Here is a 27,654-nt window from a genome sequence, read left to right as displayed (position 1 = left end):
GTGGTCTATCTTCTTGCTTCAATGTGGTCTTTGTACTTAAAACCCTGTTGAGAGAGCCTAAACTCGGTACTCCCATTTATTTGGATAAAACCAATACAGGAAAAATCCATGGTGGTCCTAAGCTTCCAAGCTGTCCAGTTCAGGCCTCCTCAACATCTTCCATTGCATAGACCAAGCACCGGAAATGTCATGATCATCCGGTGTGGGATTGCAGAGCCATCGGGAGAGCCAGCTCCCTTAGGACAAAAAACACGGTACAATGATTGGTTCTTTGAGAGGGCATTCATGACACTCTTTGCTCGGAAGATGGAGAAGTTTGTAGCCTCGGCTAAAGCTGGGACAGACACGAAGAAGAAAGGGTGGTGGAATCTTGACTACGAGAGCTTTGTGGATGTGTCTAAGAGAGTAATGCAGGGAAGGTCTCGTTTGTAGCAGCAGCAAGTTGTTCGTGAGGTGCTCTTGTCTATGCTCCCTCCAGGTGCGCCTGCTCAGGTGGATAATGCATAATAATTCTAAGTTTGGTCTTTCACTCTTTTTTTAATTGTTTGATGGTTAATGCTTGGAAGAGAGGGTGTCAGTCAGGGACATGGTTTGTTCTGGTCTATACGATGTGTAAATCCAGGTTCTAATAAAAGAGGGATTAACAGAGTTGTTGTGTCTGCAGTTCAGAAAACTATTTCCTCCAACGAAGTGGGCTACAGAATTCAATGCTGCATTGACAGTGCCCTTCTCCGACTAGTTAGTTGGGCCTTCTGAGGTAATTATGCTGCCAACTCCTCTTATCCATAGTTTTGAATGTTTTGCTCAAAGGCTCTCCTGATAAAGTTTACAATGTGAAAATTGGAAAGATTTCTGGGTACAATTTAATATTTATTTTCTAGTTCTACAATTGGAAAGATTATGGCTGTCTGGCTGTCTCGTTCATTGCTTTTGTATGAAGTTGACTTGGATTTCAAATCTCACAAATTCTTTGCAAGTGCTTGTGAATTGGCAACCTTTTACCAAATGACGGTCCCTTCTGGGATATTGAACAGCCCAAATAAGTTGTAAGCCTCCTTTAAGTTGAGAATTTTCATTTTATTTGGTTGTAAATTTATCAATAACAATGATATGTTTCATTTTATTTTAGTTGTAAGTCCCATGTTCTGGAAAAGCAAGTTGTAAGTATTGATGCATATAACTTTCTAGGAGTCTTTGCTGATTTCTTTTTAATTTGTCCTCTTTTTTCCCACTAGGTTGCAATTCTCTGGATAGTGTGTTTGCTAATAGTCCTAAGCTTAAGCAACAGTTTGGTAAGTTTGGATCAAATTTTTATTACTTTATTTTCAGTGTTCCATACATTCTGTATAAGCTTTGGATATCCCGTTTATTTTGAATTAGAGTTATTTGAGTCAGGTGATGGCTATGATTGCTTATGTTTGTGTTTCTAAAAATTTAATCTGCATAAGTTTTTAATTTGCTTATGATAAGTTAAACTATTGCAGCTTTGCCTGGTGGGAGATTTGAGAATGGAGACACAAATGAAGGTTCTCATGACACATATATCAGCTGTGGAGGAATGCATTGATTGCATGGAGCAGACATTATATATTAGTGGCTCTATGTAATCCACTTTTGATATGTAATTTCATTTAATATATTGTAATTTTGTATTTTGTAATGCAATGTATAAATATAAAATAATGTAATAAGTAGTGATTCAATTATGTTTTGCATGCATTTACGTGATAAATATTGAATTGTTGTTTTTTAGTTGCATTTACGTGATCACTTTTTAATTGTAAACTCAACTCTTTTTTAAAACGATTGCGCGGCATTTGCGTACTTCATGACTGTATATAACATTACTCTTATTTCACACACCGTAGGTTGTGAATTTCAACTTCTATTGACTATATATAAGAGTAGCAACACTAAGTTCCTTATATCCAAATCTTCCATATTTGATATTAACATAACTACGTAAGTGTCCTTAATTGGTGCATTGCTGTTGATTTGGGCATTACTCTTGGAGTACAGTTATATATATATAAATAAATTTTTATTTCTTTTAAGTGTTATCATGTGTTGTTATTGCCATACTTGTCGTTAAAATACAGTATTTGTTGCTCTAACACATATTAATACGTAGTTATGCTTGCAATTCGATTTTTTCAAGTTTTTTTGATCTCTTGATTTTTTAAATATTTTCAAGTCTATACTGCATGTATTATACTAGCTAGGGTTTAATAAGTAATTTGATCGGTTAACTCTTTTAATTTTAAATTTTAACAAAAATGGGCTATTTTAAATTATATAACCTTTAATACCTTGCTCCAGTTGTATTATACTAGCTAGGGTTTAATAAGGTAATCCAGTTAAGATTTTTGGCAAATATTCCTCCAAAATTGAGTTAGGATTCCAAACTTTATATATAAGGTTATCATTAATCATACTATCTTAATCCTTAGAACATCATGACACATTGACATCCTTGAAAAAATAATATATATATGCCAAAAAAAAGTAACAAGGGTTTTATCACATCATTATATATGAACATATAATATTTTCTACAGTTGTTTCCATGCGAACAAGCTTTGTAAGGGGGACCCTCCCGGGATAGGCCTGGGCCCAATATGATTAGGCCACGAGAGATGAGAAGGCCCCAGCCCATCAGGTAGAGACCTAAGTAAGCCAGAAGCTCGGATTAATAAGTGGTGTGCCTGCCCATTAGGAAAGATTTGAGCATTTGGCACAGCCCAGGTGAAAGGCCCATCATGGGCAGGGAACACCAGGGACTGCAGGGACTAGTCGAGTCCTACCAAAGAGTACAAAATTGACATCTACTCATAGCCCAAACGGTTGGGCATGTCCGATAATGGGTGCACCTCGCAAGAAGCATGTCGTATTTAATGTATGTCAGGGAACCTGTACACGCAATGGTGTGCTACCTTAGGCGCCGTGGGATGGCACGACCTCGGCCTAACACCCTGCCATGATAAGAGGCGGGTGGCAAGTCTGGCCAGAGTACAGCCTGACACCCCACAATCTCCCTCGGCAACTAAGTTCAAGTCAGGTATAAATATCTCAATCCCACCTAGGGGGAAACTCTTTGAACCCTTATTCTACTTCTTAACTCTCCCAGACCGCTTCATCACTCTCTACTAACTTTGGCATTGGAGGGACCCCAAACCACATAGGAGCCCACTCTACCTTCTTGCTGCAGGCCTAAGAGTTTGGCAACCATGATACCATTACAAGGAATTTGGCCTTTTGCAGCCCTCAAAATTGTTGCAAATACTATGAACAAACGCTGCAATTAATCAAAAGCAACGTATTTTAGTTCCTTGCATGTTCGACGATATAAACCTTTCACTTCTGATCAATTGCAGTGATATCAAAAAAAATGTTGCAAATAAAGTCAATTGCAGCAATATATTTTCGTTGCAAATTAAAAAATAGTACACTAGGAATATGTTATGAAATTCCCATTAGGATCGCTGCTTTTGAGTAATTCCAGCGATTTTAATCCTTGCAAAAGCTCTCAATAGCGTTGCAAATACCCCATATTAGAAGCAGCGCTTGCTTCCTTCGTTGCAGTTAACATTTTTTCCAAGGACTAAAATCGCTACAAAATGTTGAAAAGCATGCAAATACCCCATATCAAAAGCAGCGCTTGCTTCATTCGTTGCATTTAACATTTTTTTCAAGAATAAAATTGTTGCAAAAAGTATATAAGCGCTACAAATACCGCATATCAGAAGCAGCGCTTGCTTCCTTTGTTGCATTTAACATTTTTTTCAAGGACTAAAATCACTGCAAAAACTCTAAAAGCGCTACAAATACCCCATATTAGAAGCATTGCTTGCTTCCTTCATTGCATTTAACATTTTTTCCAAGAATTTAAATAGCTGGAATATATCAATTGCGACGAGTTTTGACCTATTTCCAACGATTTTTAGTTGCTGGAAATACTCAATTACAAAATTAAAAAAAAAAATTACTACTAAAACATACAGTTTTAGTAGTAATTTCAAAAATATTTTTGTACTATATATATAACTAGCACCTATATATGAATTCGAATTTTAGTACTTCTACTAATATAATTTAACGGTATAGATATAACGATATGTCAACTGTGTTGCTCCTCTATCTTTATAAATTATATCTAGTTAGATATAACAATATGCACCTGGGCATGAGGGATAGACAAAACAACTCCTCACAAGACTGCATCAGCCCTTGTTGGATATTTGATATTTCCATATGGACACACCAATCTGGCAATTATACATAAAATGCATTAGTACACACCATTAGAGCAATTATAAAGGAGTAGTGCATTTGTTGCATTGACAATTCATCAATCGCCTCCACTATCCAACACCCAAATTTACATGGGGGCTTATAAAAAAATGGCTAAGTACCATATACATGGGGCTTACAAATAACAAAAGAACAAAACCAATACTTAACAAAAAATTTTCCAGTCATGAGTATCTTCAATATTATTGGCCATTATTTGAGAGCTTAATATTATAAATGTATATGATGCTAATGCATACCTAGATATGCTTAGTGTCTAAGTTAGCCATCACCCGCTTATATATATATATATGTACTCATAAGCTAAAGCTGAAAATATGACCTGCATGTGTCACATTCTCTGTGTTTGCTAATAATATATTGTTAGATATAGATATATATATATATATATATATATATATATATATATATATATATATATATATATATATATATATATGTTTAGCCATTATTAATGAAAGATATTATATACTTCCTTCATGTATGAGACATCATATGTGCAGGCTATTTGATGCTTCATAACAAAAAATTGTATCACTTATTCTGGATCTGTACGTGCACATCAAAACTAATAAGCCTTCTACTATTTGATATAAAATAGTAGAAGTAAGAGATTTTTTATAAAACCTTCTGTATTGGACCAATATATTCAGTTTATAATAGAGAAATTCTTTATAAAAGATTTATATGAAGAGTCAAAACCACTTGTAACTACAGTAGACCCTTTTTCAATCACAAGCATAAAAAAAAGCCTAAAGGACGTGCTGAAATTAAAATTAAAAAGAAAAAAACCTCCATGGATTTCATTGTTACCGATAGTGCAGCACCTCCACATAAACAACTTTCACTCCAATCTAAGATAAATAAACTCATATGATTTTTCCCAAGTATTTGAATAACTCACCAAAAACTAACCATAAATCTTTGGCAAGTGCAGCAATTTACTTGGCAATATAAGTGGAGATGCCAAAATTGATACAAGCAAGGCTCCTACAAAAATGACAATATTTTGCAAGGAGTTAATTTAATGCCCTTAGAACACTTGACCTACTAGAAGAAATAATTTAATCTTCATTCGACTATTTCATATAGTTAGAAAAGATAATTTCAAACTGTAGTATGCTGACCCTAACAGAATGAATAAGCACTAACCCTAACCATAGAAGAAGTGAAGATTACCAATAAAAGGAGCGAGGAACCACTCCAGGGAACTCCAACTGATCATACTGATTAACTTGAATCAAGGATCCAAACTCTAGTTGAGAAGAAGAGACAACTATACATTCTTCCTTAAAGTCCTATCATACTGATTAAATGGGATAGCTTGGTTATAATTGTTTTAGTACACATTCTTCCTTATTAAGTTGTTTTTTATTTTTTGGTGTCTTGGTATTTTCTATTATTTGGATGGAACACAGCAAAGGAGAGACAGCAAAAATCATTCACTGATCAGAAATATGGGTTCCAAAGAAAAGAATTTGAATTTGGATTCCAAATAAAGCTAGCTAGATGATTAGGTGTAATCAATTTTCAAACCCAGTTATATTTTTTCTTGTCTTGTCTTGATCTTCTAGCTAGCTAGCACTTGTGTTGTCAAAATACCAACAACTCTACTAGTACACATCATCATCATCATTGATGTTCTAGTCATAAACAATAGTTGTCAACCTCACTTGAACAATTAGAATACCAGATAAAAATCTAATCCTTGTATAATGAAATAGTTCTTATTCTTTGTGATAGAGGAAGAAGATGTTTAATCCTCGTATCATGATATTGATTTCCAAAATATATAAGTATGATTTCAAATGTTCTAATCCTAGCTCATACCAGTTATGCTACAAAGGGAGATGCAAACCCAGTTCATAAGTAACATAAAAAAGAAAATGCAAACCCAATTCATATAAGATACTGATATATGAAGTTATGAACCCTAAAACTAAGTAAATTCATGTGATTTAGCAGGGTACTTACGGTAAGACATCGGCAAGGATTTCCAATCAATCTAGAATAAAAGCCCTTCAAATCTATTTTCCCACCACCATACACAGCCTGTAACCAAAGCACAATATTAAAATTTAAAGACACCCTTGTAAACAATTTGCATCAGAGAAAAAGACCCATGCAAACCACAAATCAAATTAACTATATAATCCCCCTCACTTACAAATATATATATATATATATACAAGTGTGTTGCAGAGATAGCAATAAAAATAATGGCAAGTAGTGGTAGATATAATTTTCCCTGAACCAGCATATTCTAGCAATAATTTGAATCTCCACCCTAGTTTGCATTGAAATGCTCTTCTGAATCTTTGTGCCCAAATCTACATATACTAAGTGACCTTTTTAATGCATATCCATACATACTCTAATGGTCAGGGAGCCATGCCATATGTAAAATGTTTCACTTAAAGCGTTGTCAAACCAATGAAAAACCATGTATCACTGCTTGGAAATTTTATGAATAGGAAACAATTGCATTGCTCAAAGATTTCCAATGAAAAGAATGTTGACATCCTAACAACCGATCTTGATTTTCATGGTAATATGCCAAATCATAGAAAAGAAGCAGCATCTTTTTATTGTAACATGGCATAACTCTAAAGATAGAAAGTTAAGGCTAAAATAAATCATGACCAATAATACAGAAAACAATTTTACCTCATCATGAAGCATGCCAAATGTCTTTATGTTGAGTTTCACTAAACCAATTGAAGAAGCTACGTGCATAAGATTCTTCATGAGTAAGTCAGGGTGTATGCATAAGAAGCTAAAATGGTAAGGATAAACCCTGATTACATTATTTGGGAATAGAATCTAGCACTAGAGACAAAGCTAACAATTTGCAACAATATATGAGCCTAGATTTCTTTCTTGGAATTCAATGACAGCATGGTCATACTTTAAAAAAAAAAAAAACTATGAATAAATCCACATAAAGAAAGAATTTGCATATGCTTGTATCTTTTTGTTGTTAGGATCAGTAACCACTAATTCGTTTATCAACTAAACAATTTAAAGACAATGGGTGGAATTTTTGCATAAGAGGTGATTTAGGCGATGATGCGAAGTCCTCAAAACCCTGTACTTTAATCTATAAGTGTTTATCCCAATTACAACAAATAGGTTAATTCATAATTACCTTCATATAGTGGACTCATTTTTATGATTTAGACATGAAGACTTGCTCATGAGAGAAGATCAATAAGTATCAACAGAGTTCAGCATCATTAATTATAGTTAAGAGGCTTGAAGCCACTAGGTTAGTACTTAAACATGTTTGATACTAAATATCTCTTATCTCATAAAATAAGTTTACTTAGTTAGAATGAAAAATCTCATTCCTCCCAATGAATGATCAAATCCTAAGCATCTTCCCTAAACCTGAAACAATATTGTAAGGAACCTTTTGTTGGATTCTTAGCCCATAGTTTCAAGGTTTTCAAGGTTTTTTTTGTCCATATTTGCAATCGTGGTTACAACAAAACAGTTTCTTTGCAGTAATAAAATTTTATTAGCCAAGAAACTTTATAAGGTAGTCATTTCACATCTTTTCCCTTCTTATTAATATACGAACTAAATATATTAGATATATGTATTTTATACTTATATTTAATGCAATGTTTTACTATATACTTAGTATTTTACTTTATAATGCAATGCTTTACACAATACTATTTTATACTCATCTAATGCATAATATATATACTATTATATATATACTAGTTACTTACAATATATATAAGTAACTAATTAAATACTCTATACTATATAATATAGATATCTAATATATATTATATATACTAGTCCATAAATTTTTTATTAGTATTAATATTAGTATTATATACTAGTATTAGTAATATAAAATGTATTGTTTTACCTTTTGTACTTATATATATATTTTTTATGAATTATTATATAATTCATTCGAACTTATACCCTTTCCGTTTGAACGAAATTATGTTATATAAGCCGCGATACAGTTTCTTCTCCAAACCTATTTTGTTGTTTTGGGACCAAATGATAAAAAAGTAATCGGTAGAAATGATGGGGCTTTACTCCCAAATCATTTCTACCGATTAAAATCTTGGATTATGTTGAAAAACTAGTTTGTAGATTCGGGACTAAGTCGACTTAGCCATATCTGTTTGGCTCAGTTTCATTCGAATGAGCTTAAATTCTATTAGAATGAAATTCAAGGTCATTCGAATGGAATTTATTGTCATTCAAATGGAATAGAAGTTCATTCGAATAGAATTTGGGTTCATTCGAATGAAGTTTTATGAGGTCATTCGAATGAAATTTTCGGCCATTCGAATTGAATTTTAATCATTCAAACTAAAGATGATATTTAGCAGCCCTTATTGTTATTTATATTGAGGGACTTCATTCAGCCAATCATGGAGAAGTTTAAGGACTTGGAATGATGTTTACATACCTTACAGGAGGATTTTGATTTACTTAATAAATAGATATTGTTTGTTATTATTTTACTTGTTTTATGTTATATAGAACTTCTAACTCTTTTTGGGGTGTAATTAATGTATCATTTTTATTTTTAGTGTTTGCTAGCCTCTTTATTGTTAATTATATTTTCTTCTCATTATACTTAATGTTCACAATAATTGAAAAAATGACACTATCTTTAAAGTAATATTTATTGAACTAAAATATTTTTAAATTAATTACATAAAATTAAATTATGAATTCGTAAATATTTTAATTCATTGTAAATCATAATATATAAAATATAGACATTTTTATTTACTTTGAAAATGATAAAAAATTAATAGAAAATATATGTATTATTACAATTTTAACAATATATATTTTCAATTAAATAATACCGTTCGAACAAGGGAATACTCATTCGAACTAATTATTTTGCATTCGAATAGATTAATCATCTGTTCAAATTAAATTTTATTAGTTCGAACGGTTTAGATTTTTGGAAACAATCTAATTCGTCCCAGAATCTTTGGTTCGAACTAATATATATTAGTTCGAACGGATTTATAAGGTTCTCCATCTTTTGAGATGAAATTTAAATTTTGTCTCTGAAAAGTATTTTTAGGGATGAAATTTATTTCGTCCCTAACAAATTTCATCTCTAAAAATTAAATTTCTTGTAATGCAAGCCCTTAATCTCAATTCAGTCAATTTAAACTGATAAACAATAAAATATAAAAATGAACAATTCCAATAATTATTAATATTGGCTTTCGTTAGGGACTCATAGGTTCATTTCAATGACACAACATTACACTTAAATTTAAGATTTGGGTTAAAAAGAAGCATAAAACTTAGTGAATGTACAAGGGTGCTATTTGCCCTCCATTTGAATGAAGTCTTGTAAGTATCACCTCTTCTCACAAATTCAGACCTTTTTGTTGGTCTCTTAAAAACATTTTAAATGGTCAAGAATTCATAAAGAATATTTTTGTAAGAAAAATTATACATTCACAGTTAGTATATACACCATCCAGCTGACATGATTTTATTTGTAAGATTCAAATTTTAAAATTTATCTTTCAAATTAAATTATGACACATAAATGATGTATAGTGTTAAAGACTTTCAAATAGAATGATTTATTTTTATTTAAATATTCGAATTCATATAATTACCCCCGAAATTATAGGCTATTTGTAAAAGGTTATAGATGCTTTCCAGTTATTTTGGAAGATTTTCCAACTAATAGCCATTATGTCATGACAAACAACAACTAATCACATCAGTTACTAGGCTTAATTAGTGATTTATGAAGAGTAATGTTAGGAACAAGTTCTAAATGAATAAATTTTGTACAAACCTTTTGTAAAAAAATAGATCCCACCAAAAAAAAAAAAAAATCACACTTTTTCATTGTGGAGTCCACTTTTTTTATAAGAGGCTTGCGCGAGATTTATAAATTTGAAGCTTGTATATACATTATTCATTTATGAATTATCCCAATCGGTTATTGACCATGTCTTGAACAATAAAACCTATTTTTGGCATATGTTGAGCAATTTAAAATAAAAGATTAATTTGTCTTCCTTCACTTTTCATTTGTTCAAGGGTTTAACGTCTATATAATGCCATATGTATATGTATATCATATACACACATACATATACATAATACTCACTTTTGATTAGTTTGATGTGGTATATTAAATTATAAAGTTATTTTTACTATAAAGTAAATTTAATACATTATATAAAGTCATATCAGTTTGTAAGTTTAGTTTTATGAAATTTCTCCGTCGCTATAACACTTTTCTCCATATGAATAAATAAATGCAGGACCGGATAAATATTAGAATTGAAAGGGACCAGATAACCATAGTCCAAGTTGTAAATAAGTAATTTGCAGTAGATTAAATGTTGGGACTAGATAACTGGAATCCAAAGGGACCAAATAACTGGAGTGCAAGTTGTAATAGAGATATAAGTAAGTAATTGTAAGATAAATACAAAATATTATCAATTGTTTATTCAAAGTAAAACAATTTATAAAATATTACCAGAGTAGCTAGGGAGAAGTAGGGTTGCAAGATAATAGGAAGCAAGAAGGGGAAAAGAATAAATTGAATTCGAGAGAGGAAAAAAAAAATAAGGAAAGACAAGGCCTGGTTGTTCTCTTTAAAATTCAAACTGAGCTTGAATATGCAAATGGACAAAAAGGTTGACAAAACGCTAAGATCTACTATAGCATTTACAAATGGCATAAAATCAAGCAACCTTACCTAAGATATGATGCTGGCATAAAATCCGTCCAATATCTTCCATTATCATTCCTCCAAGACTCCTTGATAACCAAATAGCTGTCTCCCTAAGGAAGACCTTGTCTTTCCCAACAGGCTTTAAAACAACTGCAAGCTCCTCTAATCTACTTTGCTGGAGCAACTCTGCAGACAACTCTAGTAGCTCTTCAAGTGCCTCTGACCTCTACCTAAAACACTTAACATTCAAGGTTTCCTTTGTTGGTGGTCCCTCTTCAGTCACATGAGGGTTGGGCTTTGTTGGCTCCAAGGTATCACATTTTACAGCAGAAGGCCAAGATCTTTTAAATCCTCTTCCTTGAGACCTGATTTATCAGAAACATTTGATTTTAAATTCAAGGTTTCAGAGCCACTTGATGATTTAAGATTTGCAGAAGCAGTCATGTTTCTCATCTCTATGTCGTCCCTCACTGCATTTATCAGCTTACCAACATTCAAATTCGGCACCCCCATCTCTACGGTTTTCAATACTGGCTATTCAGTTGCAATACGGAAACTACTATGCCGAATAACATGTATGATGTCATCAAATGTTGGGGGGAGATGGGTGGCACCTGGTTTTTCAACTGTTGGATTTGGCAAGATGAGAGATGAAACAAGAGTCGTTGCATCAAGCTGAAAATTCTTTTGGCTAGATAAAACGAGAGATGCAATGGAAGTGGTAGTATTTGCAAGTTTGCAACCGATGATAGATGTTCCCTTACAGTGAACTTGTCATCACCACTGGATGCAGATTTAAAGTTTGATTAGATCATTGTGTCAGGCCTACTACTTCGCCTGCTTAAAGAGGTATCATATCTACAAACAAAGATTTCTTCAGAGCTCATGGCTGGGAGTTCTTGAAACACAGTTGAACTCACTTTCTCATCAACAGAGGTGGTATTTTGAAGATCAAGTATCTCCCTGGAGGTTCGAACTGAGCACATTATAGGTTTACTATCACGTTCATGGTTTTCCCCAGCCATATTATCAGATATCTCGAAATGAGACTGGATAGCCAGTGAGCTGTTGGATGTATAAGATTCTGTGCGGCCAGTATGAGTGATGCACTTATCATCAGAAAGTATTTGTCCTCTCATGTCTATAAAAGAAGTTGCATCATCATCACAAAGCTAAAATCCTTGAACCGACACTGAAGATAAGACAGAATTGCTACTATCTGTTTGCATTCCTTTTGAAACTCTGTCTTGAGCCTTCTGAGGCTGTATGAACTGCCTAGAAACATGTGTTAGGCAACTGTTAGGTACTTGAAGAGGAGTCTTTTCAACTTTCTGGGGCATCTCACTTGCACCAAACTTGACATTACTGCTTACTGCATTTGGATCATCAAGCCCCACTTGCTTCATCCGGCCTGGAATAGATGTTTGTCTGACCACATTAGGAGGAGTTCTTTGCCTTGACTTAGCAGGAGGTCCATCTTGGACAGCCAGTTTTACAGGACCAAATAGAGGAGTCACATCCTGTCTAGGTTTAGTTATAGGTGAGGATTCGATTACGGGCAACTGAAGAAGAAGATTGAGATATATCAGTGATCAGTTCAATACACGTAATGAAACTATGATATATAATATGATTCACAGTGGTACCTAGTGCTTTTAAAGATGTGATCCCTGAATCCGCTTGGCAGAATCAAAGGATGCTTTTGCTTGTGCAACAGTAGGTGTATCTGCATTAGACTTAAAACCAGAAGCAATAGTACTAGGTTTGGGCAGTTTAGGCAATGCTTCTGTGTTTGTTCATTGGGTCAGTGCACCTCCAGCCTTTGTATTGGAGAACTATTTTCTCTAACTTTCCCTTCTTTTAAAGCCATCATTATATTTTTAATGCTTTTTGGTTTCCTCAATTCGTTACTAGATATATGTTCATGATGAACAGGTTTCATCACTTCTCTCTCATTCATTTTGACTGCACACAAGTTGAGAAGATTTTCTTCTGCACTAAGAAGGAGCTTCTCAGATCCATCTTCAACATCACTAGAAGCCAAATCAGTGTCACCTTACTACTTGAGACCATCGCTAGTGTTTTTTTCACTTGAAAGCAACCTATCTATGTCACTGCTAGAACTAGTACTGTTTTGGCTTTCAGCAATGATTCTTTGAGAATTACGAGTGACTGAAGTAGAATTTTCTGGGGAGCATTCTGTTGGAGTGAATGATGGACAGTATTGATCGACATAACGTTGCAAATATGGGTGCTTCAGAATCTCAAATGCTTGAAGAAGATAAAACTCCAAATTGTTACAATGATTGCTGGTTAAATATTTTTCACACGACACTGAATTTAGAAGAGATGCTTACACTTGGCCGGTGCTCGGGGTTTTTTCTTTACATGCTTTTGATTAGTGTTTTCCTGTGTGCACAATGTAAGAAAGATTGTTTATAACCCTTTCACTATTCAATCTCTAACAGGATGTAATAAAGTATATTAAGTTGATTTAATAACCCAATAGTCTCTTTACTGTCATAGATAGCTCTCTCTCTCTCTCTCTCTCTCTCTCTCTCTCTCTCTCTCTCTCATTTTACATGTTAGACTAACACCAATGTTTGCAAGAATTATCACCAGACTATTTCTGTTTTTTTTTAAATATATAAGTAACATATTTTATGAATGAGAAATAGCTTGGTGGTGGTGAATTATCACCAGGCTATTTCTTGACTCAACAGCACAGTAATTGTAACGCTCCGGTTCCGCAGGGGTCAGAAAGTTACTTCATATAACTTAAAACTCACATTTCATCAAGATATTTATAGACTTCAAAATATAAAGTCATCAGAATATTACAAAATCTCTTAATAAAAGCTGACAATCATCATAAATCTTCTATGAGTAATCCACTATACTTAAATAATCATCACACACGCTCCATAATCTTGATCTTTAGATGAACTATTCCAAAATCATCTAAAAAATGTTGTGGAGATAAATAGTTTGTTATCAACAACTCAATAAGTAGAGAACATATAATAGTGTACAAACATGCGCATTTACAGAGTTCAGAATGCAGAACAAAAATACTTTTACTTTCAGAATGAAGAATTAGAACATGTTATCAAAAATATCTGAGCAAGTGTTTCAGAAAATATTCTTATTCAAAGTTCATTTGATACAGCATAACTAAAACCTCACATCATAGCATAATTCCATATTTAACCCACGTGGTAGCGTTGTGCAAACCCTGGTGACCAACTAAGCAGAAACAGAATATGAATCTTCTCTTATTATTCTCGAAGCTCCGAGTGTGCACACAGGAAAGACCACGCAGAAAACTACTTTGCTTCCAAAGTGGGTGCACTGGAAAAAAAAAGTTGGTACCAACCTGAACAGATGCGACAATTTTACACCTGTGGTAAGGTTAGAATGGAATAGAAACAGAAATAGAATGTCATGTCAGAGGTTTTTAAAAATCACATCATATCATATTAGAGTATAGAACATCTTTAGAACATAACAAAATCATATTACAAAAATATAATTTATGTACAAAATTTCATATTTACTCTATTGCACAATTCAGAAACAAAATGTCTAAATATCTCATGTCTACACCAGTCATGGCAGAAAATACTTTGTTCTTATACAAAATTTCATGAGTAATGGAGAACAAATAATTGAGGTGTTTCAAACTTATTTTCATAACAAAACATGCATATTTTTCAAAATCAAACTCAATTCATTTTTTTATACAAAGTCTAGCATAGGAACCCCGCTTACCTAGACTTTTTAACTTTTCAAAATTTATCCACAACAGTGTGAGGAAAAATCAATCATCACCTATTGAAAAAACATGTAACCTGAATAAATCTCCAATTGAACAGTTATATTGTAATAACACCTAAAATACTTAATTTAATTTACCAGAATCCTAAAATTCTCATAATTTTAAAATATCATCATTTTCTAAAATCATCAATATCCATATAAAAATCACTAGAATAGTTTCTAAAAATCTAGCTCGGCCCACACTAATTTTAAAACCCACCTCGCAATCGAAACCTAATCTCAACCCACAAAGGGAAAGCAGCCCATGTAAATGATCAGTTTTAAAACATAAAGTCCGAAATGGACATTTAAAGTTAAAAACATAAATACTCAAAAATTTCCTTCAGGAGGATTTACGTAAGCTTTCCAATACAAGGCCTTAAGGACATTTGTGTAAAACCAATAATAATATATGGCTTTTTGGGAGAGGCAAAAACATAATAAAAAAAATTTTTTTAAAAAAATATTCTTGACTTTACCAACCATTGAAAAATTGACAAAAGTTTCAGACTTGACAAAAGTTGTCTAAGGATAAGACCTTAAATTACAAGCACAACCTAAAACTACAGGCATCCCAACCCAAATACGGAAATATAAAATCATAAGAGTTATGAGGTTGCGATTACAGTGAGGAAAAAAGAGATGTGTGGCAACTTACCCAACGAGCACAGAATATGTGCACACTGAGCGGCATAAAGGTTACCGTGAGGTGTGGTGGTGCATACGACAATTTTGTTGGATTGGTAGCCAAAGCAAACAACCGTGTGAAGGGACAATGCAACAGCAAAACTGCATGGTGGCTGTGTCTTGCGGCTGGACGATGGCGAACGAGTGGTAAGTGGCTAGGCAGCTTGTTGAGAAGTCGCTTAATGGACAAGCTGCTCTGTATTTTGGGGGCAAAAACAAAGGTTTGCTCTTTTGTAGGCTCATTGTGATGACCTACTTTCACGTGTATTTTCGCTGAAAGGTTGTTTTTATTTTAATTAATATATTAGTTTATTTATTTTAATTTATTGCATTTTAGAATTGGTTTTTAATTTAATTGATTTTGTGTTTTATTTCTTTTAGTCGTTTATGGGTTTTAATCTCGTTTCGGCGGTTTAGTTTTGTTTTCCCGGAATGAGGATTAGACCTCATCTTTTTTTTCCTACATCTCTTTTTTTTCCTTTTTCCTTTTTCTCTTTTTTCTTTTTTCTTTTTTCTTCTTCTTTCTTTTTTCTTTTTCTTTTTCTTCTTCTTCTCCTTCCTCCCGCGTCGAACGCGACTCTCTCTCTCTACCCATTTTCCGTCTGTTTTCTCTCTCTGCCCAGAACCACCGCCGCCGGCCGCCATGCGGCACACCGCCCATACCATTCGAAGCCCCTCCCTCCGGCGCACCTCCCCACCAATTCTCAGCCCCATCCGGCTAGCCGTTTGGCCGGAAAACCCCCTTAAAGCCTCCACGGTGTTTGCCTCGATCAGCCGCCGTCGCTCCACCTCCGGCCACCATTTCTTCACCACTTCATCACTGGTCCCTTGCCGTCCTAACCCACCTATTTTCGGCCTCCAATGGTCACCGGAACAGCTCCCACGAGCTAGCTTTCCTTTTTGGGAAATCCGGCCTCTCTCCGCCGTTTCTGCCGCCACCCACAGCCAACCACCACTTCCAATAGCTTCACAATCATCCCTAGACCTTCCCCCTATCAATCTCATGCCCTGGTTTGTCCCCGTTCAAAAGTGGGTATTTTACAACCCACGGCCATAGTAAATTTTCACTGTAACGTTGCTTTTTCTCCGCCGTTTGCAACGTCGAGTGTTTTCTAAAATTACCGTATAGCGTTGTAAGTAATTTCCAAACCCCATTTTCAGATTTAAATATATATTGCTCATTCAATAATTTTATCTGCTGGTTGGTTGATTCCGGACTGAGTCCGAGGAGTTCGGGGGTCGGATGGATGGAGGACGGAGTTGATTGTCTTATTGATATATGTTGGTTGGTTATTTTTGTGCATTGATATGGCATTTACATGGTGCATGCACGTGTGTTTTTGTTTAATTGAGAAAAGCCTGTTTATTGGCGTAAGTGGACTTACGGGTGCGTGTGTATCACGACCCCAAGCCGGGATGGGGTATTATCCCGGTGGAGCTCCTCTGGTCACTCGGGAGCGGAATAAACTGAGTGATGTCTCCTGGGTTGTCGCTAGGCGACGACGGGAGCAGGGGCTAGGGGTTGCTTGGCTACGAACGCGCCGGGCGCGGAACCGGGCATCGCCCTACGCACCGACTCCGTGGCCCTTCGCTGGTGAGGACTAGAGGATGCTTGACTACGAACACGCGAGGCGTGGAATTGGGCATCGCTCGTTAGGTGTCACATGCGTGGTGGTACTCTGCGGTGTGGCACTGGAGCCAGGGTGTGCGGATGACCCCTAGGGGAGGTCATGGTGCATACGGGTAAAAATGGATTTTGGTTTGAGACGGTTATAGAGGCCAAATGTGACTTTTGGCGTGGTTTTTGGAAAAGATGTGTTTTTGGGCCAAATGGGTTTTTGGCGTGTGTGGATAATTATGTTTTTTGGATTTTGTGCATTGGGCATGCTTCATGCATTTTGTTTGAGTTCTATGTCTTTTTATCTGGTGGTGTTTGGGTTTTACTTACCTGCGGTACCATTTTTTGTTCCGTAGCTTTTGGTGCAGATTTTGAGGATGAGGAGGAGGAGGCTGAGCCCGAGGATGCGGCTCCGCCGAGTTGCGGATGTTATGCTTTATAGTTTGGTTTAAAACTATATTAGTGTTTTGTAATATTTTATGTATGTTTTAAACAGCTTGTAATACATTAAGAAAAATTTTGATACTTAGTTATATGACTTTCGTTATCCGCTGTGTGTTTCTTCGGGCACATATGTTGCCTTTGCACACACTTGGCACCCGTCGTTAGGGTGGTGACCAGGGTTATCACCATCCGGACGTTTCGATTTTCCCGTGTCCGTGCGTGGGGATTTGGGGGCGTCACACTCATGGCGCCGCAACATGACTACCAGTGGTGGTTTTTGGTGGTATGAAAGTGGAGGAGGCATGTGACAGTCAGGGAATGTGTGGGGCTTCAGCGTGTTAGGGTGTTGCTACATATGGGAGGGAGTCAAGGTGGTGGTTTGCAGTGTGAGTCTCATAGTGGCAGTATAGTGGTGCTGTAGTTTCACATTGGTTGGGCAGTGGGGGGGTCCCAGCGTGAAGGTTGCTCTGATCTTGGTGGTTGGGTGACTTGGGTCGATGGCTTTGATTGAGAAGAATTGAGGCTAGGGAAACCACATGGTCTGATGTTAAAAGGTTGGAGTCATGGTGGTGAGTGGCACTACGTGGAGGAGACACGGGCTGGTGGACATCATGTGGGAAGCTGTTATTTGTTAGCGTGGCTATGGGTTCTTACTAGACGTGGAGGGCAGCAGTTAAATCGGTGGTTCTCGATGAGTGGGGGTGGCTAGAGGCTGAGCAGCTTATGGTGGTGTTTCACCGAAAGATGCGGCTTGAAGTTTCTTCACCCAAGAGAGGAAATGGTATGCATATATATAGGCATTTGAAAACAAAAACCCTAGAGAGGAGAGGAGAGATGTGCATGAAGGGGGAAATGGACATGATCGAAGTGTGCATGAAGAAAAAGATCTTAATAGTGGGTTCACACGGGAATGGGATTGGGCATATGGGTGATCAGGTAGGGCCCATTCAAATATTTGGGCCCACGGTTTGGATAGTGTAAAAAATTAATAAAAGGGATCTTTCCTTAATTTTAGACCTCGACTCAAACTCAAAAAAATAAATAAATAAATAATTTAATTTATTCACTACAAGAAATTAGCCCTTTTGCAGCGCTTAAAATCATTGCAAATACATTCAAAAAACGCTGTAATTGATCAATTACAACGTTATTACCCTCCTTGCATGTTCGACAGTATAAAAGTGATATTTTTAATCAATAGCAATGTTATTAAAAAAACGCTGCAAAAGACTTCATTTGCAGCGTTTTTAAACCGCTACAAAGTCACTAATTTCACGCTGCAAAAGGCCACCCCATGTGACTGCCATGGCGCTGCATTTGATAAATTGCAGCGAAATTTATCCTTGCTATATCATTAAATTTCACTGCAATAGCCTCCCAACAACAGCAGCGCTACATTTAGTTCGTTGCTTTTGCCATTTTTTGCAACACTTAAAATCGCTGCAATTGATTTATAAGCGCTGCAATTTGTGTACATCAAAAGCAACATACCAATCTAGCGCTGCTTTTAATACTTTTTGCAGCGTCTATTTATCGCTGCAAATTTCTATAAAAACGTTACAAATGTACTATATCAGAAGCAGCGCTTGCTCTTTTGTTGCATTTAATATTTTTTGCAAGGACTAAAATCGCTGCAAAAAATCAAAAAGCGCTGCAAATGCCCAAAAGCAACGCTTGCTTCCTTTGTTGCATTTTGCATTTTTTTCAAAGACTAAAATCGCTGAAACTAATTATTTGCAACGAATTTTGGCCTATTTGCATCGACTAAAATCGCTGCAAATACTTAATTACAAAATTAAAAAAAAAATTACTACTGAAACATACAGTTTCAGTAATTTTTTTCACTTGTATTAGAAGTAAAGTTAGTAGATCAGCTAGGATTTAATTCCCTTTACTTAATAATACAAAGGGTACATAGAAAATAACAACAAAGTACTCAAGGATCCTTACCCAAGTCAAATTATAAATTCATTTACATTATAATTTATATAGACGGAGGGGTAGCTTGATACATTTTAAAGTACTGCTAAAATTTCTCTAATCATCCAACCCTTATTGCACCTATTCTTTGCAAAAATGAATAAGATGTTCCAGCAAAGCCACCTCCAACTATAACATGCTTGCTATCCAATAAAGGCCATTCAGTTTTCTACATGAAAGATACATAAAGATCATGGGTTAAGAATGTAGAAATGATAGGAATTTACTTAGAAATGGAAGAGAACAAGAAAGTACAAAAAAGCTGGAATTTTCACCCACCACAAGCATCTCAAAAACAATAAACTACAAAGAAGTTTATTAATCAGTCAATCTATTCATCTTCTTCCAGTAAGCAAGATAATTTTCCGGCCTTGAGTCTCCTGATTTCTAGCAATTAAGGAAATCTGGTACTATTTTAACTGCTGTAATTCTTTTGTTCTCTACCTTTAGTTAATCTCTCATTGCAGGCCAGCTCAATCTATTTGAATCAATAGGTATGAATTCCAATAAACTGTTAACGCTATCCATTTATTGTGTTAGTTTTTCCCATTTTTGGATTACATAAGATACAAAGTCAATTTCCATTTACATGTCAAAAAAGAAAAAAAGAAAGAGAGAAAGAAACCATTTACCCAAAATCAGATTGAGCAACTACATAATGTTACCTGAAAAACTTTGCATAGCAAGATTTAAATGAACGTATGCAACACTTGTCAATAACACCTGGATTCTCTCACTGTCATGGCATTATAAAAACGAGGGCATGAGAAGAGGAAAATATAGCATCAAGTATATTCATTTAGAAAGTAAATATTGTATTTTATAGACTGTAGAGTCTAAAAGCTAAACAGATCCACGACTGATATTACACAATATAGGACGAGAAAATGAACGATAGTTAACTCTAAATATTCACAACAAGGTTGTGCATGTTTATCTCACTCACATAGTCCCACATTAGCTACTTGCTTCAATGTGGACTTTCAGAGTCCACATCATTACATAACTCTCTTCAGGGATGGTTAAAAGCCAGAAAGATTAACTCTAAGAAGTCCCATACTTTCTTTCCTCTTCCCACACACCCATCTCAGTTCCCTTACCAAGAATTACAGGCCCTGTTTTGCACAAAAGTTTAACAATTTATCCATGACTAACAAAAGAAATGCTAATTGAGCAATTAAGAAATGACTTATCTGCTTCCATTGGTTGGGCTTTGCCATCCACTATTGAAAAAGAAACCACTTTTTAAGGGGTACCACAAGGCTTAACCTGGCAATCTACTCGAGGATTAGATGAGGCACATGCGCAGTACAAGATTCAATTTGTTAATAAGCAATTATTATACATGCTATTAGAATACACAAACCATTTGCCTTTAAACATCAATCACTTCTTGTTCTTTTGACTCATTTAGCTAAAATATGAATCCGAGTTGCGTTATTGAAAAACCAAATAAAACCACTTGAGCAGCAAAAAACTAAAAGAAAAAATAACAGAGCTGGTAACTTCGGATTGGCAGGGAACAAAGATCAGGAAAAGTCAATCGCCATTATATGTTATATAACATATCAGGAGTTTGGGAAACCCATTAATCAAAAACCTCTATAGCAAGTCAACATTTTCATAAAAATCAACTAGAAAGACTAGCAAAAATAAGAGCAGTAAATTTAACAAATCATATTTTCTATTTCCAACCTAAATTTAACAAATCAGTAAACCACCATCAATTTTTTAATTTACATTATATGGCCATGGTTACATTATACATACAGAAACACATGCATAGGAAATTTAAAAAAAATATATATGGAATAACAACAACTAAAATATTCTCTGTATCCATCAATTTACTCTAGATAATACTTGGTATGGGTTTGGCATGCACGTATTTCATATCATCCAACTACTTCAATCATATGGCATAAAACAATGATATCTACTACTAATTATAGCCTAAATTCAGTAGCATGCATACACATGGTATAGGCTAGCATGTACACACCCAGTACAATTACACAAATTAATGAGCTTAGCACAAAAACAATCAATAATGGTGTGAGCATATCAGAAGCAGCAACATCATCTACACACCTCTTCCATGGATTCATTTCTTGCTTCTTAGACATATATAAAGATCAAAATGACCAGGGCATAAAAGACGCAATAAATCTAAGAACTAACATATTGGAAATCTTAGTTTCATTTATAACTTGGCTTTTAAAGCAGCTCAACCCAGATAGGTATAATGCCATTACCAAGTAGTGATTGTTGTCCTACAAAATTAATATAGCATGCTAATATACAAGAGAGAATCTTGAAAAGATCATAAGCTAACATAGATCAAAACCTCAAAACTTCAAAACCTTCCATAAATCCTTTAATTTTGGTGCAACAAGTCTATGTTGCCACCAGCACTGCCAAGATTAACAAACATCAACTAATGAGCAACTAAAAAAGAAAACTCTTTCTCAGATGTTTAGCTTCAAAGAGGACAAAATTCTTCATTTTTCACCTAGGATCTTTTTGTTATCTTAAAGGAAGTTAAGACCCATGATAGGGAAAGACCAATGATTAACCTCGAAGGGAACATCAGCAAAACTGAGATTTTTCATGAGAATATACATGGTAAAACAAAAGTCCAAACGCTTGAATTTATGAAAAAAAGGTAGGATAACGTTGTGAGAGGCTCATTTTATTTTCTAGATTTCCACAAATGGGTCAAATTCCAAAGATACAATCTGAGAAACCAAGAGGAAAACCTAATATGTAACTAAGACAGAGTACTTTTTTGAAAAGGACTAAGATTAATTACAATTAGTTTAGAATCTAACACGTAATTTACCCTTAAAAAATATATACCAGGTAATTCAAAATCACAACATAATGATACCATCACATTCATTCTATGTGTTATGATGTTATCTTCACATTATCGCCAAGACTCAATCTTGCAGAGTGAGATCCTATGTATAGAACTCTAGCGTTATTGCAAATCAAATAATACCCACTTCAAGTTCATCCCAAACCTTTGTTTTTTATTTTTTATTTTTTTATTGGCAAAAAAAAATTTGAGAGATTCAAGCTCATCCCAAACTTCCATCACAATATATTGTGATACTCCTTAAACACAATCAGAGACAAGCAAAAGAACCAGTTTTTGAGATACCAAATAGCTTAAGTTCTCTATCAAATTGAAAAAACAAGAATACCCACAATGCAGAATGAACCAAAAGAGAGAGAGGGTAATACCATTTAGGAATGGGGAGGCGAAGAAGCAGCAGAATTAGTGTTTCCGCGGCGAAGACTTTCAATCAAGTCGTCGAGCTCCTTACTGGCAGACTCTCGGCCGAACATGAACCTGTACCTGAGAGAGTTTGCATTGAGCTTAACTTCCCGAGAAAGTGACGGAAAGGTGAGAAGGAAGATGGGGAAGTTTTGATTTACCAGAAGAAAACGACAGAAAAGGCTCCGGCGGTGGTGACAGTCTGAATCAGAGCGAAACTCTTCCCCATTTTTTGCCTTCTATTACTTGATTCCAATTATATTTCTAGGGAAGGAAAGAAGAAAAAGTTGGGGCTTAAGGCTTTACAGAGAAAGGGCTTGACGTAAACGCCTACCCACTAAGACGGATTGCTGAAATTAGGTTTCTCCAAAGGGTTTAATGTATACTTACCGATAACAATGTCAACTTCAATCCCATATTCGTATTACCAACAAAACATCTACCATCGACGATGAGAGCTACTGAGGATTTAGTATTGATTCATGCTCCCCTCCTACCCAAGGTAAATGGTCAGTTGCAGTAAGAACGAAAATGGAGAAACGAATTTGGGAAGAAAGGGGAATCGGGATATGTGAGTACCATACGAGGGAAAATTGAAGGGAGGGGGAAAAGAGAAATTAAACTTCGCGCTAGAGGGTTTAAAATCACATTTCCAGCTATTTATGTTTCGCTGCAATACATTATTAATCATTTGCAGCTATTTTGTCCATTGTGAAAAGTGAAACATTGCTGCAAAATCTCAGTTTATATATTGTGACGAATTTTTTTGTTGCAAAAAATGAAAAAATCACTGCAAAAGATTACTTTTAAAATTTGATGTCAAAACGCTGCAGCAATATCAAAATTGCTGAAATTGATGACTTAATGCGGCGATTTTATTTTCAACGATATTAAAATCGCTGCAAAAAATCCTTTTTCTTGTAGTGATTCAAAAATTTATCTTGACCTATAAAAAGACTTTTAACCTAAATATCAAACCCAAAAATAATTATAATCTACCAAAACAGAGATTTTTAGGCCCGTAGTCTATTTAAAAAAATAAACATATTTGAAAATTCACATGGACTTTTAGCAAATATAAATCTATTTTTAAAAAAAAAAAAATAGCTTGACACAAAACTTGGGTATTACAATAATGGTTTCTACCCCTCAAATAAGCGAAAGGAAATATATGATGTAGCATATACAAGATTTGAAAATGCATACATGCAAGTATACCCTCAATTCATCTCCACTGATCAAGGCCAATTAAAACCTATGATAACCTAATTAATGTATATATATGTAACGACATAATGGAATGCCCAAACTACTAGCCTATACTCCAAAAAGACTAGTTAATAATACAATTGGGCCCATATTGAAATATCATAATGAGCAAAAACTTCTTCTTTCTAAACAATGTGAGATCCTATATACCAACTACCCTCACTTATCATATGGGATATCACAAGCTCTACTATCACTACAAGAAATATTAAGGTTCCCCAGGGGGGGTTTTCGTGCCAAAAAGCTAGGTTTTGGCGGGAATATTCTTTTTCCCACAAGTTCTGCCCGTGGGAGTCTCGTGGCGTATAATTCGCCGCAAATGCTTCCATTTCCCATGATAACTCTAATTGGTGGGGACTAAACGTTTTTAACCACGGAATGTTCCGTGGTTAAATCCTCTACACTTCATCGCAAAAGGCAATAAAATTGCTATCAATATCATGGGTAAAATAGATAATGCCACTAAATTCACCCGTGGGAAAAGGTATAATTCCCAACAATACAACTCATAGGCAATGGAGTAATTCCCACCAGCGCTACCCTTGTGCAACGGTATTATTCCCATAAGTGGTACTCGTGGGTAATGAAGCACATTTGCCTTAAAAATTCGTGGGTAAAGGGGCAACAGTGACAAATGAATTTTGTGGGGATAATTATTACCCACTACTTGTTTTGTGGCAAATAAGCCCTGCTTCATTCATATATTTGTTGATTACCCATGATTGTGACGGTGGGAATTACTTAATTTCCATGAATTAAGTGCCGTGGAGAAAACCTTAATATATTGCCTGAGAAAGAGTTTTTTTTTTCCCCACAAAACTTCACTCCTAGGCAAAAAACTTTTTCCATGAGAAATACCTTTAGGAAATGTGTCGAAGTTTTAGTGGGTGATTTTTTCCCCACAACCATATTCCATGTAATACCTATATTTTACATGGAGACATCATGTGGCAAGGAACCTTTTATGGATTCTCCTACTATATATTGATTCCCACGAGTTCTGTTATCCATGAGTTGATCGAGATAGACACCACCATTTACCAATAATTCTCCCACAACTTCAGTAAACATAATGAACAACATTAATTACAATGATGTTTCTTACAACATCCACTCATTAAACATAACTCAGCTGGGATACAGACAGCAAATCCATTCAAAACATTTAGGTCATATATATATTTACAACATTGATCAGGAATGTTCCCATATGCATAGTCTTTGAAGGAAATGGAAAAACATTAATGTTTACCTTGTGGGAAGGAGAAGAGGGTCATCAGCGTTTTTAACAACTACTTTTGGGAATATGCATACAACAACTACACAGTTCTACATGCATAGACTTCCAGCAGAATAACTTCCTCCAACGTATGTTCACTGGTAGCTCCATTGAAAAAAAGGTATGACATATTTCATGGTTGATCTCACCAGGATACATTGATACTACCAGCTGCTCTTGATGCCCACATGCCTCTCTATACCAGAAAATATCCACTGGCTGAATGAAAAAGACCTAAAAAGAGTCATACATGATGTTATGACTCTTTTTAAAACACTAGCAACAGCAGTTTATAGCCCTACAATTCAGCATGGATCAACAACATATTTAGAACAATTGATAACAAAGACACGGGAACCATCCAGCAGAATAATTTTTATTATATCTGGATATGAACAATATTCCACCCAGGGATGTTAGAATGCAATCCCCAAGGAAGCTGACAGAAATTTCCTGCTGCATCAGTAGGTTTTTGTCCAACAAGAGCAAGTTCACATTGTTTATACTGACACCAAATACAAGAGGGTGCAGTTGACACAATGAAGGTTATGGCACATTGTTATCAATTACCCTTGGTATCCATTTGTATATATACACGGTAGTAACAACAAACTCATCATTGTAGATGGCATTTCCGTTTGGAATGTATGGCCAATATAGTGGAGAAGAATCTATTGAGATTCTGTGGTGTAATATGGCAAGTCCTAAACTATCAGGAATGAAATGATGTATTGATTGAGAATACAAGCAAATTTTCAAGAAGATTTTCTGTTATGTAACTGTGAATTCCTGCAAACTAAAGTTAAACTATACTTATTAAACCCAATTTTCCCCCCAACAGTTACCTGCTGAGTTAGTAATCCCTAATATTTTTGTTGGCATTTGTTGTTGAAAAATTATAATTCATTAATGCATAATTCCCAGTCCATTATGCAAAACAGGGCAAGAAAACCCAGTTGCTATATTCATGCTGCAAGCATCATTGATAGTTGTTTATACCTATGGCTTTCCTATAGTTTCATGTCTGGTTTTTTCTACACCATGGGATAATCATACTTAAATATAAATTGTGATATCTGTGTCCAATGAGGATGCATTACAGCTCCAACACATGTTTTTAAACAACCAATCCTAACCAGTAGTGCTAAATATATCATTATACCAGAATTAGTTATGGTGTGTATTTGCTTAACTTGCCATACAACTCCAGTGAGTGACCCAGTGAATTATATATGCACGTGAAAGCCTGAGGATTTTTGCATGCCATGTGGATTCCTCATTCATGCTTCTGATATAATATGTGAGTCTTAAGTAAATGAATTTTAAACCTTTTGCCCTAACCTTTTCAATGTTAACATTTCCATAGCCCAAATCTGGACTTCAATATGTAATCATCTGATGTGGGTTACAATATGAACCAATTTTTCAAAACCAGACATATTCAATCTGATTAATTGACTAAATACAGATACTTACTGTGGTTCCCCTCCAATTCGTAATCCACCTAATTACCTATTTCAACCCACTAGTCATTTCCTAACCAGATGCATTTTCAACAAACATGTACAATGATTTCTCATAATGAATTTGTTGGTGGACTACCCTGAGGAGCATATATTAGCATCATCATGGATTCTAAATATCAAAAATCAGTATATTTAAACCAAGAATATTGACAGAAAATTCTAGCTACCATCACCCAATCTCGAACTACATCGAATTACCTTATGTAGGTCACTTCGCATGGTGGTTGCCAAACAATTATACTTCCATGTATGAGCAAATACATCCTTCCATCACTGAAAAAAAATAAGACCTGCTGGAACCCTTACATGCAGATCCGTGTATGCACTACTTGTGTTTCCCTGAAGTGAAAAAATAAAGGAGATTAGCAATCTGTACCCAATCATTTAACAAATATCCAAGAACTTCCAAACACTACTTCATAGTTGTAATGAAATATATACTCACTCATTCAGCAGCAAACCATCACCTGATGGTAACACATCTGCTAATCTAGTACCCATTCCCATATTAAACTAGTTTATGGAATTCCCAAAACAAAAACCTATGTCCACTTACAGTGGAACACCTCCCATCCCTTTTTTCAAGTCAAAACTTGACCCCCAACCTTTCCCCACAGTTGATCAAAATAAATACATTATAATTGTTTCCATTTCCAATAGGGGGAACAAAAACATGTTATATCCCCATGACTGTCTTCAAAAAACCTTTACAATATATTAGGAATT

General features: G+C 35.1%; 2 pseudogenes; one reads left to right on the top strand and one right to left on the bottom strand.

The window, feature by feature from the left end:
* LOC122294283 lies at positions 1–1,732 on the top strand (annotated as a pseudogene).
* Positions 1,733–11,033: 9,301 nt separating this feature from the next.
* LOC122293713 lies at positions 11,034–13,547 on the bottom strand (annotated as a pseudogene).
* Between the last annotated feature and the right edge of the window lie 14,107 nt (positions 13,548–27,654).

Source organism: Carya illinoinensis, chromosome 14 (genome assembly GCF_018687715.1).
Source record: "Carya illinoinensis cultivar Pawnee chromosome 14, C.illinoinensisPawnee_v1, whole genome shotgun sequence".
Taxonomy (NCBI): domain Eukaryota; kingdom Viridiplantae; phylum Streptophyta; class Magnoliopsida; order Fagales; family Juglandaceae; genus Carya; species Carya illinoinensis.
This window is presented reverse-complemented; position numbering and strand designations above follow the sequence as displayed.